General features: G+C 45.0%; 1 long non-coding RNA gene across 1 annotated transcript; it reads right to left on the bottom strand.

Annotated features, from left to right (window-relative positions):
• Nucleotides 1–4,192: 4,192 nt before the first annotated feature.
• On the bottom strand, nucleotides 4,193–9,922 carry LOC120041718. Its single transcript, XR_005475929.1, has 3 exons — nucleotides 9,909–9,922; nucleotides 9,503–9,580; nucleotides 4,193–4,466 (listed from the first exon to the last, which is right to left on the bottom strand). It is a non-coding gene; the product is annotated as an uncharacterized LOC120041718 (long non-coding RNA).
• Nucleotides 9,923–11,067: the final 1,145 nt, after the last annotated feature.

Here is an 11,067-nt window from a genome sequence, read left to right as displayed (position 1 = left end):
CTACACGAGAACGCAACTCCTTGTGGAAAAACACATGAATTACAGCTTTATACATGGGTGATTCTACAGAAGCGGTGCAAATTGCAATCCCACCCCGAAAAAAAAAATATATATATATATATAAAAAAAATAAAAAGCTAAGTCTCCAAACTTAGGACATCTATATACATCACAATATGTTCTAAGGCAATACCAAATATATTGTTAAATTATTATAGTACAAAGTAATTGTTTATACACATTTCTTTTGAGAGGTGTTCTATTATATTGAAAGATACTGATCTAATAAGCAGTTGTTTATTTTTAAACATCTTTCCAAAAAAAGAATGCTGTCCCACATTTTGACATCACTAACTAAACACACACAATAAAAGACTGTGCCTTAAGCAACTCCTACAAATATCACCAGGTGTTGGGATTGCACCCCTCTCCAGCATGACCACATGGTGAGTAGTCTATCTGCAAACATTTCCGATAACATTTTTGAGCAAGTTGGTAAATCTTCATCTATTTTTAAATAGTGTCAGTACCAAACATCTCATATATCAAGAAATGTGTAAAGTACGCTTTTGGGATGTACATACAGTACATTCAGAAAGTATTCAGACCCCATGACTTTTTCCCACTCATCAATCTACACACAATACCCTATAATGACGAAGCAAAAACAGTTTTTTAAAAACATTTTTGCAGATGTATAAAAAAATGGAAATATCACATTTACCTAAGTATTCAGGCCCTTTATTTCGTACTTTGTTGAAGCACCTTTTGCAGCGATTACAGCCTTGACTCTACAAGCCTAGCACACCAATATTTGGGGAGTTTCTTCCCATTCTTCTCTGCAGATCCTCTCAAGCTCTGTCAGGTTGGATGGGGAGCGTCGCTGCACAGCTATTTTCAAGTCTCTCCAGAGATTCCAGGCTCTGGCTGGGCCCCTCAAGGACATTCAGAGACGTGTCCTGAAGCCAGTCCTGCGTTGTCTTGGCTGTGCGCTTAGGGTCATTGTCTTGTTGGTAGGTAAACCTTCACCCCAGTCTGAGGTCCTGAGTGTTCTGGAGCAGGTTTCCATCAAGGATCTCTGTACTTTGCTCTGTTCATCTTTCCCTCGATCCTGATTAGTCTCCCAGTCCCTGCCACTGAAAAATGTCCCCACAGCATGATGCTGCCACCACCACCATCTTTCACCTTAGTGATGGTGCCAGGTTTCCTCCAGACGTGACACTTGGTATTCAGGCCAAAGAGTTGGTTTCATCAGAGCGGAGAATCTTGTTTCTGATGGTCTGAGAGTCCTTTGGGTGCCTTTCGGCAAACTCAAACCCTGGCTGTCAAGTGCATTTTACTGAGGAGTGGCTTCCGTCTGGCCACTCTACCATAAAGGCCTGATTGGTGGAGTGCTGCAGAGATGGTTGTCCTTCTGGAAGGTCCTCCCATCTCCACAGAGGAACTCGGGAGCTCTGTCAGAATGACCATTGGGTTCTTGGTCACCTCCTAGCTCTAGGAAGAGACTTGGTGGTTCCAAACGTAAGAATAATGGAGGCCACTGTGTTTTTGGGGACCTTCAATGCTGCAGACATTTTTTGGTACCCTTCCCCTACGGACAATTTCTTCGACCTCATGGCTTGGTTTTTGCTCTAACATGCACTGTCAACTGTTGGAGCTTATATAGACAGGTGTGTGCCTCTGCAAATCATGCCCATTCAAGTTGTAGTAACAGCTCAAGGATGAGCAATGGAAACAGGATGCACCTGAGCTCAATTTCGAGTCTCATAGCAAAAGATCTGAATAGTTACGTAAATAAGATATTTCATTAAAAAATATTTTTTTAGATACATTTTAAAACAAAAAAAATGCTTCCGCGTTGTTAATATGGGGTATTGTGTGTAGATTGATGAGGTGAAAAAATACTGTATGTTTTAGAATAAGGCTGTAACGTAAGAAGATGTGGAAATTAAAGATAGCTAGCAATATGTTAGCCAGTGGAGGCTGCTGAGGGGAGGACGGCTCATAAATGGCTGGAACAGCGCAAATGGAATGGCAACAAACCATGTGTTTGATACCATTCCATACATTCCGCTCCAGCCATTGCAACAAGCCCGTCCTCCCAAATTAAGGTGCCACCAACCTCATTTGATGTTCAAAATAAGTCAAACTGAAAAAGTCACAACCGAAACAATTGACACCATGGAGATATACAGAGGTTTCATCTTTGTATCTATGCCATTATGGCATCTGTGACAGCACGGGCAGTGCCATTGAGGCCATCTTCATTTTAAAGTTGCATGCGCCATAATCTACCAACTGAGCTACAGAGGACCACCATGTACCCACTTTCAAAATTGCACCTTGTGCATTATACTACTAGAATGTTCAGGAGTAAATTGAAAGCCTGACTGAGTCCCCCCCCCCAAGACCACATTCGGTCTTTAACTTGTCATGGTCTCAACTCACTGGGTCTGGATCTTGGGACCAACAAAGTCCTGGTAGAAATCTTGGTCTTGGCTTCTGGATATTACCTTACTCTTTGGTTTACAAACAATAGGCAACCCAATTTGAAGAAGCCAATGCTCTCTGATCATTGGCTGATCACTTCCAAACCCATAGGAATCCCCACACAGTTGACTACTTTTAAATAGTGGAAGCCCTCAATGGTAATGTCTATACTGAAACGAGTTATATCTATCGGAGTCCTCCATTTATGTCTATGATTGACACCCTTGCCACCGAAACGCCTGTTATTTTGTCAATTTGGTTTGCAAAATATTTCTCCAATGAATCTATAATGGAAGGTTAATCAAAATAATCACTATTGTGCATAGTTCTTCCTTTATTGCAACTTTTTCACTGTGTTTTGTAATAACACTTTTTTTGGGGCGGGGGGGGGGGGGTTAAGGTAAATTCAGATAAATATTTCAAATATGCAATACAAACAAAGTGTGTGAGTAGTATATATGTCCACCTGAAATATGTTGGAAGACGTGTGCTGAAAGTTGGGGAAAAATAGGATACAAATGCGATTTTTTTTTTGTCCCAGTTTGCACCACTTCTGTATAATGACCCTGAGGGTACAAAACATTAAGAAAACCTCCTTTTCCATGACCGACTGACCAGGTGAAAGCTGATCCTTTATTAAATCCACTTCAAATCAGTGTAGATGAAGGGGAGGAGACAGGTTAAAGAAGGAGTTTTTAGACTTGAGACAATTGAGACATGGATTGTGTATGTGTGCCATTCAGAGGGTGAATGGGCAAGAAGATATAAGATATAAGAAGTGCCTTTGAACGGGGTATGGTAGTAGATGCCAGGCTCACCGGTTTGTGTCAAGAACTGCAACTCTGCTGTTTTTTTTACACTCTACAGTTTCCAGTGTGTATCAAGAATGGTTCACCACCCAAAGGACATCCAGCCAACTTGACAACTGTGGGAAGCATTGGAGTCATCATGGGCCAGCATCCCTGTAGAATGCTTTCGACACCTTGTAGAGTCTAGGCCCTGACGAATTGAGGCTGTTCTGGGGGTGCAACTGAATATTAGGAAGGTGTTCGTAATGTTTTGTACACATTTTGAGAAAGTATAAAGCGTAGATTCCCGGAGCGCCCTCTCTCTCTCTAATCCAGCATCGGTTTTTGATTCAGCCAGCTCGTGATTTGACCACAATAACAAAACAAAAAAAAGACGGGTTCATTTTAAGTGTTGGCAGCATCAATGTTCCCATGACGACAGACCACCACCGTTATTGTTGCTCTTTGTAGCACATGACCTTAAAAGGTTACTTATGCAACCGACAACTTCCTAGTCTCCTAACCCTTCCCCATACACCCACCCAACCCCTCTGACATGCAAGGATCTAACATGTGAAAGTAAAAGGAATATGAAAAATAAGATGAAATAATAATAGAAAATAAAACAACCCCTACTGAACATAGATAAGAGGAGGATGGAGAGAGAAGTCAAATGACTAATAATAGAAAATAAAAAACCACTCTTACTCGCCGTCCAACTGACTGTTTGTCTGGGACAATCTCGGTTGTCCATCTGTTCGTCCGTAAGGCTGCAAGTCGTAAGCAGTCTGTGTGAGGACACAGAGGAAGAGACAGTCATCCCTTTCTTTGACGTACTCGTGCTCCCTCTTCTCTCTTCATTGGGGAAGACCTGTCTGGGAAGGCTGGGTGACCCTGTATGGTTGAGGGGGGGGGGGGGGGGGGGGGTCTAGGGTTGAGGGGAAGTGGGGGGTGGTCGAGAGGGAAAGCCATATAACGTACATTCGGAGAGCGAGAGGGTGGGTCCTGTATCTGTCCATCCATGAGTGAGTGTGGAACTCTGCTGCCCTACATGGCCAGAGGGTTAGTGGTGGTGGCAGGGGAGGTTGTGTATTTGGGCGGGGCCAGCTCCAGGAGCGCACGTACCATCCCGGCCACCAGGGGGAGCCCTCTCTCCTCCAGGATGTGGAGGGGCAGGCACAGCTGGGTCTGAGGCCAGATGAAGAGCACACGCACACAGACAACAAAGGGAGGAGGGAAAACGGGAGAACAAAAAAGGGTATGTCAATGGATGGGTAAATAATAACAAACTACCAAAAGATAACAGAAATCAAGACAAATGGAAAGACAAACTCAACATAAGATGGAAAAGGAGGTGAATGGGATCCAAACGGCATGACCTTGAGGAGAGCATGGAAGCGGAGCAGGGAGCAGGTGTGCAAACACAGGCACAGGGTTACAATAAGTAGGGACTTGTGAACTGAGACACCCACTGAACAACATATCCCACAGGAGCAAATATGGAGGGAGCAGGAGAGAGAGAGAACAAGCTGAACACAAGCAGAAGTAGCGAGGAGAGAAGACAGGCGGCAAAGAGGAAGGAAGTCACACCAAATATTTGGTTCATTTTATTGTGAAAGGAGGAGCTCTGGGAAAGAGTTGAAAGGTCAACAACAGAAGACACAGGAGAGATAGACACGTGGTTACACACACTGGAAGCAAACAGACCACTGACAGAGAGAACATACACACCGCTCTTCAGAGCCAGAGGAGACATTACTCCTTGTCATTCAGCATAGACCAACAACAAACTACACACACAGCCTGCGTCCCCCGAATGGCACCCTATTCCCTATTGAGTGCACTACTTCTAACCAGGGGGCACATAGGAATCTGATTAAAAGTAGTGCACTATAAAGAATAGGGTCCTATTTGGAACAAACCACAGATTCACTCTGTCTCACAAAATATGTGCTTTGTCTTCGTATAGAACGGTATAAGAGCACTCATTGCGATATACAGTGCCTTCAGAAAGTATTCACACCTCTTGACTTTTTCCACATTTTGTTGGAACACACACAATACCCCATAATGTTAAAGTGGAATTATGTTTTTAATTAAAAATTTAACGCTGAAATCAATAAGTTTTTGTGACAAAATGTGGAAAAAGTTAAGGGGTGTGAAAACTTTCGGAAGGCACTGTAGTCCTGCCATATCCTGGGGCTGATTGTTACCACAGCTTGTGCCTACATAGACTGGTCCCAGATCTGTTTGTGCCATCTTACCCGCACAAACACATCTGGAACCAGGCTAGTGTTAAACACATTCATCACACACCAGAGACACAAAATGGGGGTAGAGTGAAGTTGCCCCTACACTGATCTTGGGTCAGTTTAGCATTTTACCTACTAAAGGTTAAAGACAAAGTGAAACATTGTAGTAAGTTAAAAGGGCTTTTGATAACCAAATGTGATAAAGAAGCAAGTTCAAACCCTTAAACCAGTACAACAAAAACATTAGAAAATTGCCTCATTGACTACTGCGTGCCGTGTGAACTTGAGTGGCTTCCAGACATGTCTATAAATTGTATTTGGGAGTATGGCTAGACAGTACACTGTCATTCTCTCAGCACATATCCAAGCTGCAGGCTAAGGTAAAATCTAGAGTTGTTTTTTTCTATCGTAATCGCTCCTCTTTCACCCCAGCAGCCAAACTAACCTTAATTCAGATGACCATCCTACCCATGCTACATTACAAAGACGTAATTTATAGATCAGCAGGTAAGGGTGCTCTCGAGTGGCTAGATGTGCTTTACCATTCGGCCATCAGATTTGCCACCAATGCTCCTTATAGGACACATCCTTGCACTCTATACTCCCATCTCAGTATACCCAGCGCAAGACCCACTGGTTGAAGCTTATTTATAAAACCCTCTTAGGCATCACTCCCCCTATCTGAGATGCCTACTGCAACACTCATCTTCCACATACTCCACCCGTTCTGCCAGTCCTATTCTGTTAAAGGTCCCCAAATTACACACATCCCTGGGCCGCTCGTCTTTTCAGTTCGCTGCAGCTAGCGACTGGAAACGAGCTGCAACAAACACTCAAACTGGACAGTTTTATCTCAATCTCAACATTCAAAGACTCAATCATGGACACTCTTACTGACACTTGTGGTTGCTTAACACGATCTATTGTTATCTACCATGTTTGTGCTGCTACCATGTGGCGATGTTGTCATGATGTGTTGCTACTATGTTGTGCTGTCATGTGTTTCTGTCATGTTGTGTAGTTGTCTCTTTCGTCGTCATGTGTGTTTTGTCCTACATTATAATTTTTTAGCCCCCATTCTCACAGGAGGTATTTTGCCTCTTGGTAGGCAGTCATTGTAAATAAGAACTTGTTCTTAACTGACTTACATAGTTAAGTAAAAAATGAACTTGTGCAAGTTGGGCTATCATAGCTAGGTAGTAAGACCAAAACCACTCCAAGCTCAGCTATCATTGATGGATATTTTGTTAGTTAGCTAGCGATGTTATCAGAACAGCTTGCGACAGTTCAGAATTTTACTATGGATACTGGCAGCATCGTGTGGTAAGTCTGACTACTAGCTGCAATTGATTTAATAGGAGTGGACATTTAACAACCTACATGTCTGTAGCTAACGTTAGCTTGCATTAACTGAATACTTGTTTTACTAGTCAGCTGTTTCTAGCCCAGCTAGCCTCGCTTAGGTTTGGCACATCTGAAGTCCCTCACTGCAAACCATATTGAATACTGTTTTATGCATAGTGTACACCATGTGCCTACAAAAGTGACTATTGTTGTGGGCACTACCATGCGGTTTGCTAAGCTTTTTGCTCTTAGCTAGCTTGATGGCTAACAGTACGATCGATGCCCGTCTAAACTACTGTAATGCCTCACACAGCTAGACCTTGCTCGCTGAATGAACACAAACACATGTGCAATTGGGTTATTGACTGGACTATACAAGTTTATTCAATGCTAGCTAACTGCTTTGCTATTGTGGACGTCATGTATTTAGCTCCTTACTAATGTCGGGAAACAGTAGATCCGATGCCCCTGCCCATGTGAAAATTACAATTATATAGCCTACATCTGACTAAGCTCAAAACTTATGCAAGTGGATTTTTTGACAGGACAATACAGTCTTGTTAACATGATTGTTATTGTTTTATTGTTGTTCCATCTCAAATTGGTAGTTTTAGCTTTTCGTTTATTCACTTCTTGAACAAAAAGCCATGCGTACAGTTCGGTGCAGACGCTCTACCATTCCCATGACGTTTTTTTCAATATGGCTGTGGCCACATCTTTCCAAGCTTGTGCTAGGTGCTCCAAAACCTATCATATGTTTTAAAAGCATTTTCATAACATCACGTTCAACAACGTTACCTAATGTCGACATGTAAAATGTAGGTTGATTTGAGCATTTCAGGTTAGGATTGGGGAAGGGGAAGGTTAGGTTAGGATTGGGGAAGGGGAAGCAGATCCTAGATCTGTACCTAGGGGTAACATCACCCCGGAGCCACAAAATGAGCGTTAGGACAGAGGGGGGCTCGATCACAGACAGTCAAGGAGAAAAAGGTGCCTGTAGGATACTTGATTGTGCGTCAGCAAGGACTCAAAGGCTTACAAATTACCCTCGGCTACCTGCTCTCTTCTTGATTAGGCAAAAACGTCCGACTGACTTTGCAGCTAAGGCGAAGCCGTGTTCGAGTCAGGAAAGAAGAGAAGCGATAGGGCGTTGAATGGTCAGATTACTCGTGGTTGTTTCTTCTCAGAGGCAGTCGGGGAGGAGGAAGCACGTAGGCTACATATGACAAGCACTCCTACTTTGATGTTATCTGTGCAATGGAAGCGCTTTCGGGTGGGAAGGTTCCATCTAAAAAACACACGCACACACGTCGGCAGGCGGACAAACTTAAGGCACAGAAGGAGGTTCAGTAGGTAGGTACAGTAGCAGACAGCTCATTGACAACATAGCAACCTCCGGGTCTCGCTGTCTCTCTCAATGGGGGCAGTGCCAGTACATCACAGAAGGGTAACGAGGGAGCATTGAAGGTCCACCTCGCCACTCCTTGAGTGGAAGCAAGTAACCTTCCCCAACAAACAACTGGAACAACAAAAGATAAAACCTACTATATGGCTTTTGGCATATGGAGTTGTTCCCTTTTCAGTGGATGGCAAACCAGGCAGTGGCGAGCGCTCCTCTTTGTTATGGTAGAGTGGGACAGAGAGGTCCACTCTCATTCTTGCGTTTTTCCCTTGTCGAGTTCTGCTGCGTCTGAATGGATACCGCTGTGGTGATGGGAGTCGGCGCAATATGAAATGAGAAGCGCGTAGGAGTGCGAGTGGTGTGTGAGCGCGCATGTGTGTGTACGAGTGGTGTGTGAGCGCGCATGTGTGTGTACGAGTGGTGGAGAGCCAGTTGGGTAAGGTGAGGAAGGGGTTGTGTGGTCCAGACAGACAGTTCAGAGGTGGGGCACCAGGTTGCAGTACAGGGCACACAGCACAGACATGGTGGACAGATAGAAGAGGGCGAAGCCTGCCAGCTGGGCCAGGGGAGAAGGCATTAGGAGGGGGGGAGGAGCCATGGAAAGCAGGACCCCCAGCGTCCAGTAAACACAGCCTCCCCGGCCATCCAGAACCTCCTCCACTGTGCACAGCCTCTCCTGTCCCATGGGCGATGAAGCAGGGGAGAGAATGGGCAGGCAAAGGATACAATTACATAGATAGGGGAGTTGTGTGTTTGGACGGACAGATGGAAGATGAGTTTGAGGGGGAAGTGTTACGGTTAAAAGGAAGAAGAGCGGAGGAGCAGAAAGAGAAAGCTACTGTTAGTAACAGGCAAGCGGCTCTCCAAGTCAAGTTTACAAAAGCTCTGCAGGTTGCCAGTTGAGTTACCTGGAGTCAGCTGATAAAAAGAGCAGGGACAGAGAACTAGGCTAAACTTTAGTGTTGATACAAAAAGCAGAGTAGTAGAGGGAAGAAATCTTATGACAGAAGAGAAAAACCTGCACTGACAGTAGCCTTTAGGTATTTAATTACATTGGTGATGTCACCGTCTGCTACTAGCAAATTAAAATCTGAAGAACAGTCCGTCAGTACAGGTTCTCTTGTATCACATGCTTTTTCTAACCCATCACAAACACACAGACGTTTTAGCATGAGGACTAGTGAGTTGTATACCAGTCCTTTATTCAACTAGTGTGAAGGTCTTACCTGTGGAACCCCGATCCTGCGACACGCCTCCAGAAAGTTCTCCACGTTCCGCCGACACTTGGCCATCGTCAGTTTGGGCTTGATGGACAGAGACAACGATAAGCACAACGACATTGGCTTGTCTCAAATGGCACCCTATTACCTGTATAGTGCACTACTTTTGACCAGGGCCTACGGTCACAGTAGTGCACTATGTAGGGAATAGGGTGCAATTTGGGACATAAGCAGTGTCTGATCATAACCCAAATGCAAATGTATGGCAAAGTAAAAAGGAGCATTGTTGTATTGATATGCTTGAAGTGTAGTGTTCCTGACTGACTAAATTCATTCTAAAACTGACATCTCACTAATGCACGTATGGTATGCACGCACAGCACACGCATAAAGTGCACACACAAACACTCACCACAGCAGGGGAGGCACATGGATGCTGGGTACGGATCGTGGCCGCACATAATTTGCCAGATGGCAGAGGACGACCCCGTCGGTCAGTGCTGCTCCCAGGTCGCTGGGCAAGGACACTTTCAGACGCGACTCTATGTTCTACAAAATAGAGCAGGACACAATTTCAGGGGGATTAGCACAAGTAGGGCCAGGAGTTTTTCCTGACTTTGTGATCTGACCTGGGCTCATAAAGCATCTTAGAGTAATAGTGATGTTCTAGGATCAGATCCCGTGTCCATCTAATTATGATCTGAAAGGAAAGACTGATTCTATTTCAGCACTTCTCTGAAATGCTTTATGTATATGGGCCAAGGAACCCAGTAGAAACTCCAGGCCCTAATGGCTTGGTCAAAAGGCGGGAGAATCTGTTTGTCGGGTGTTGTTCACCTTCCGCAGTTGCTCCACCAGAGCAGCCTCCTCTCCCATGGGGCCTTGAGGCTGGGTAGGGGTCACCTCTTCAGGCTCCGGCCTGGGGGCGGCACCATCACCTGGGGGGGAAGGCAGAACCAGACAGGCTCAAACATACACATACAAGATCAAAAGCTGGTGAAAGCAGAATGGGTGCTAATCATTTATTCTGAAGAGGGTGAAGTCCAGCTCTCTACAGATACAATGGCATGATCAGACGCCTGGCAAACAATGCAGAAGACAAACTACAGTAGATAGACGGAACTCTACAGCCGACAGACACGGGGAAACTCTAGAGAACTCTACAGCAGACAGGCGGAACTCTAGAGAACTCTACAGCAGACAGGCGGAGCTCCACAGCAGACAGACTGGCGGAACTCTACAGCAGACAGATTGGCGGAACTCTACAGCAGACAGACTGGCGGAACTCTACAGCAGACAGACTGGCGGAACTCTACAGCAGACAGACTGGCGGAACTCTACAGCAGACAGACAGGCGGAACTCTACAGCAGACAGACTGGCGGAACTCTACAGCAACATACAGGCGGAACTCTACAGGAGACAGACTGGCGGAACTCTACAGCAGACAGACAGGCGGAACTCTACAGGAGACAGACTGGCGGAACTCTACAGCAGACAGACTGGCGGAACTCTACAGCAGACAGACTGGCGGAACTCTACAGCGACAGACTGGCGGAACTCTACAGCAGAC

Source organism: Salvelinus namaycush, unplaced genomic scaffold (genome assembly GCF_016432855.1).
Source record: "Salvelinus namaycush isolate Seneca unplaced genomic scaffold, SaNama_1.0 Scaffold516, whole genome shotgun sequence".
In the NCBI taxonomy this organism is placed as follows: domain Eukaryota; kingdom Metazoa; phylum Chordata; class Actinopteri; order Salmoniformes; family Salmonidae; genus Salvelinus; species Salvelinus namaycush.
This window is presented reverse-complemented; position numbering and strand designations above follow the sequence as displayed.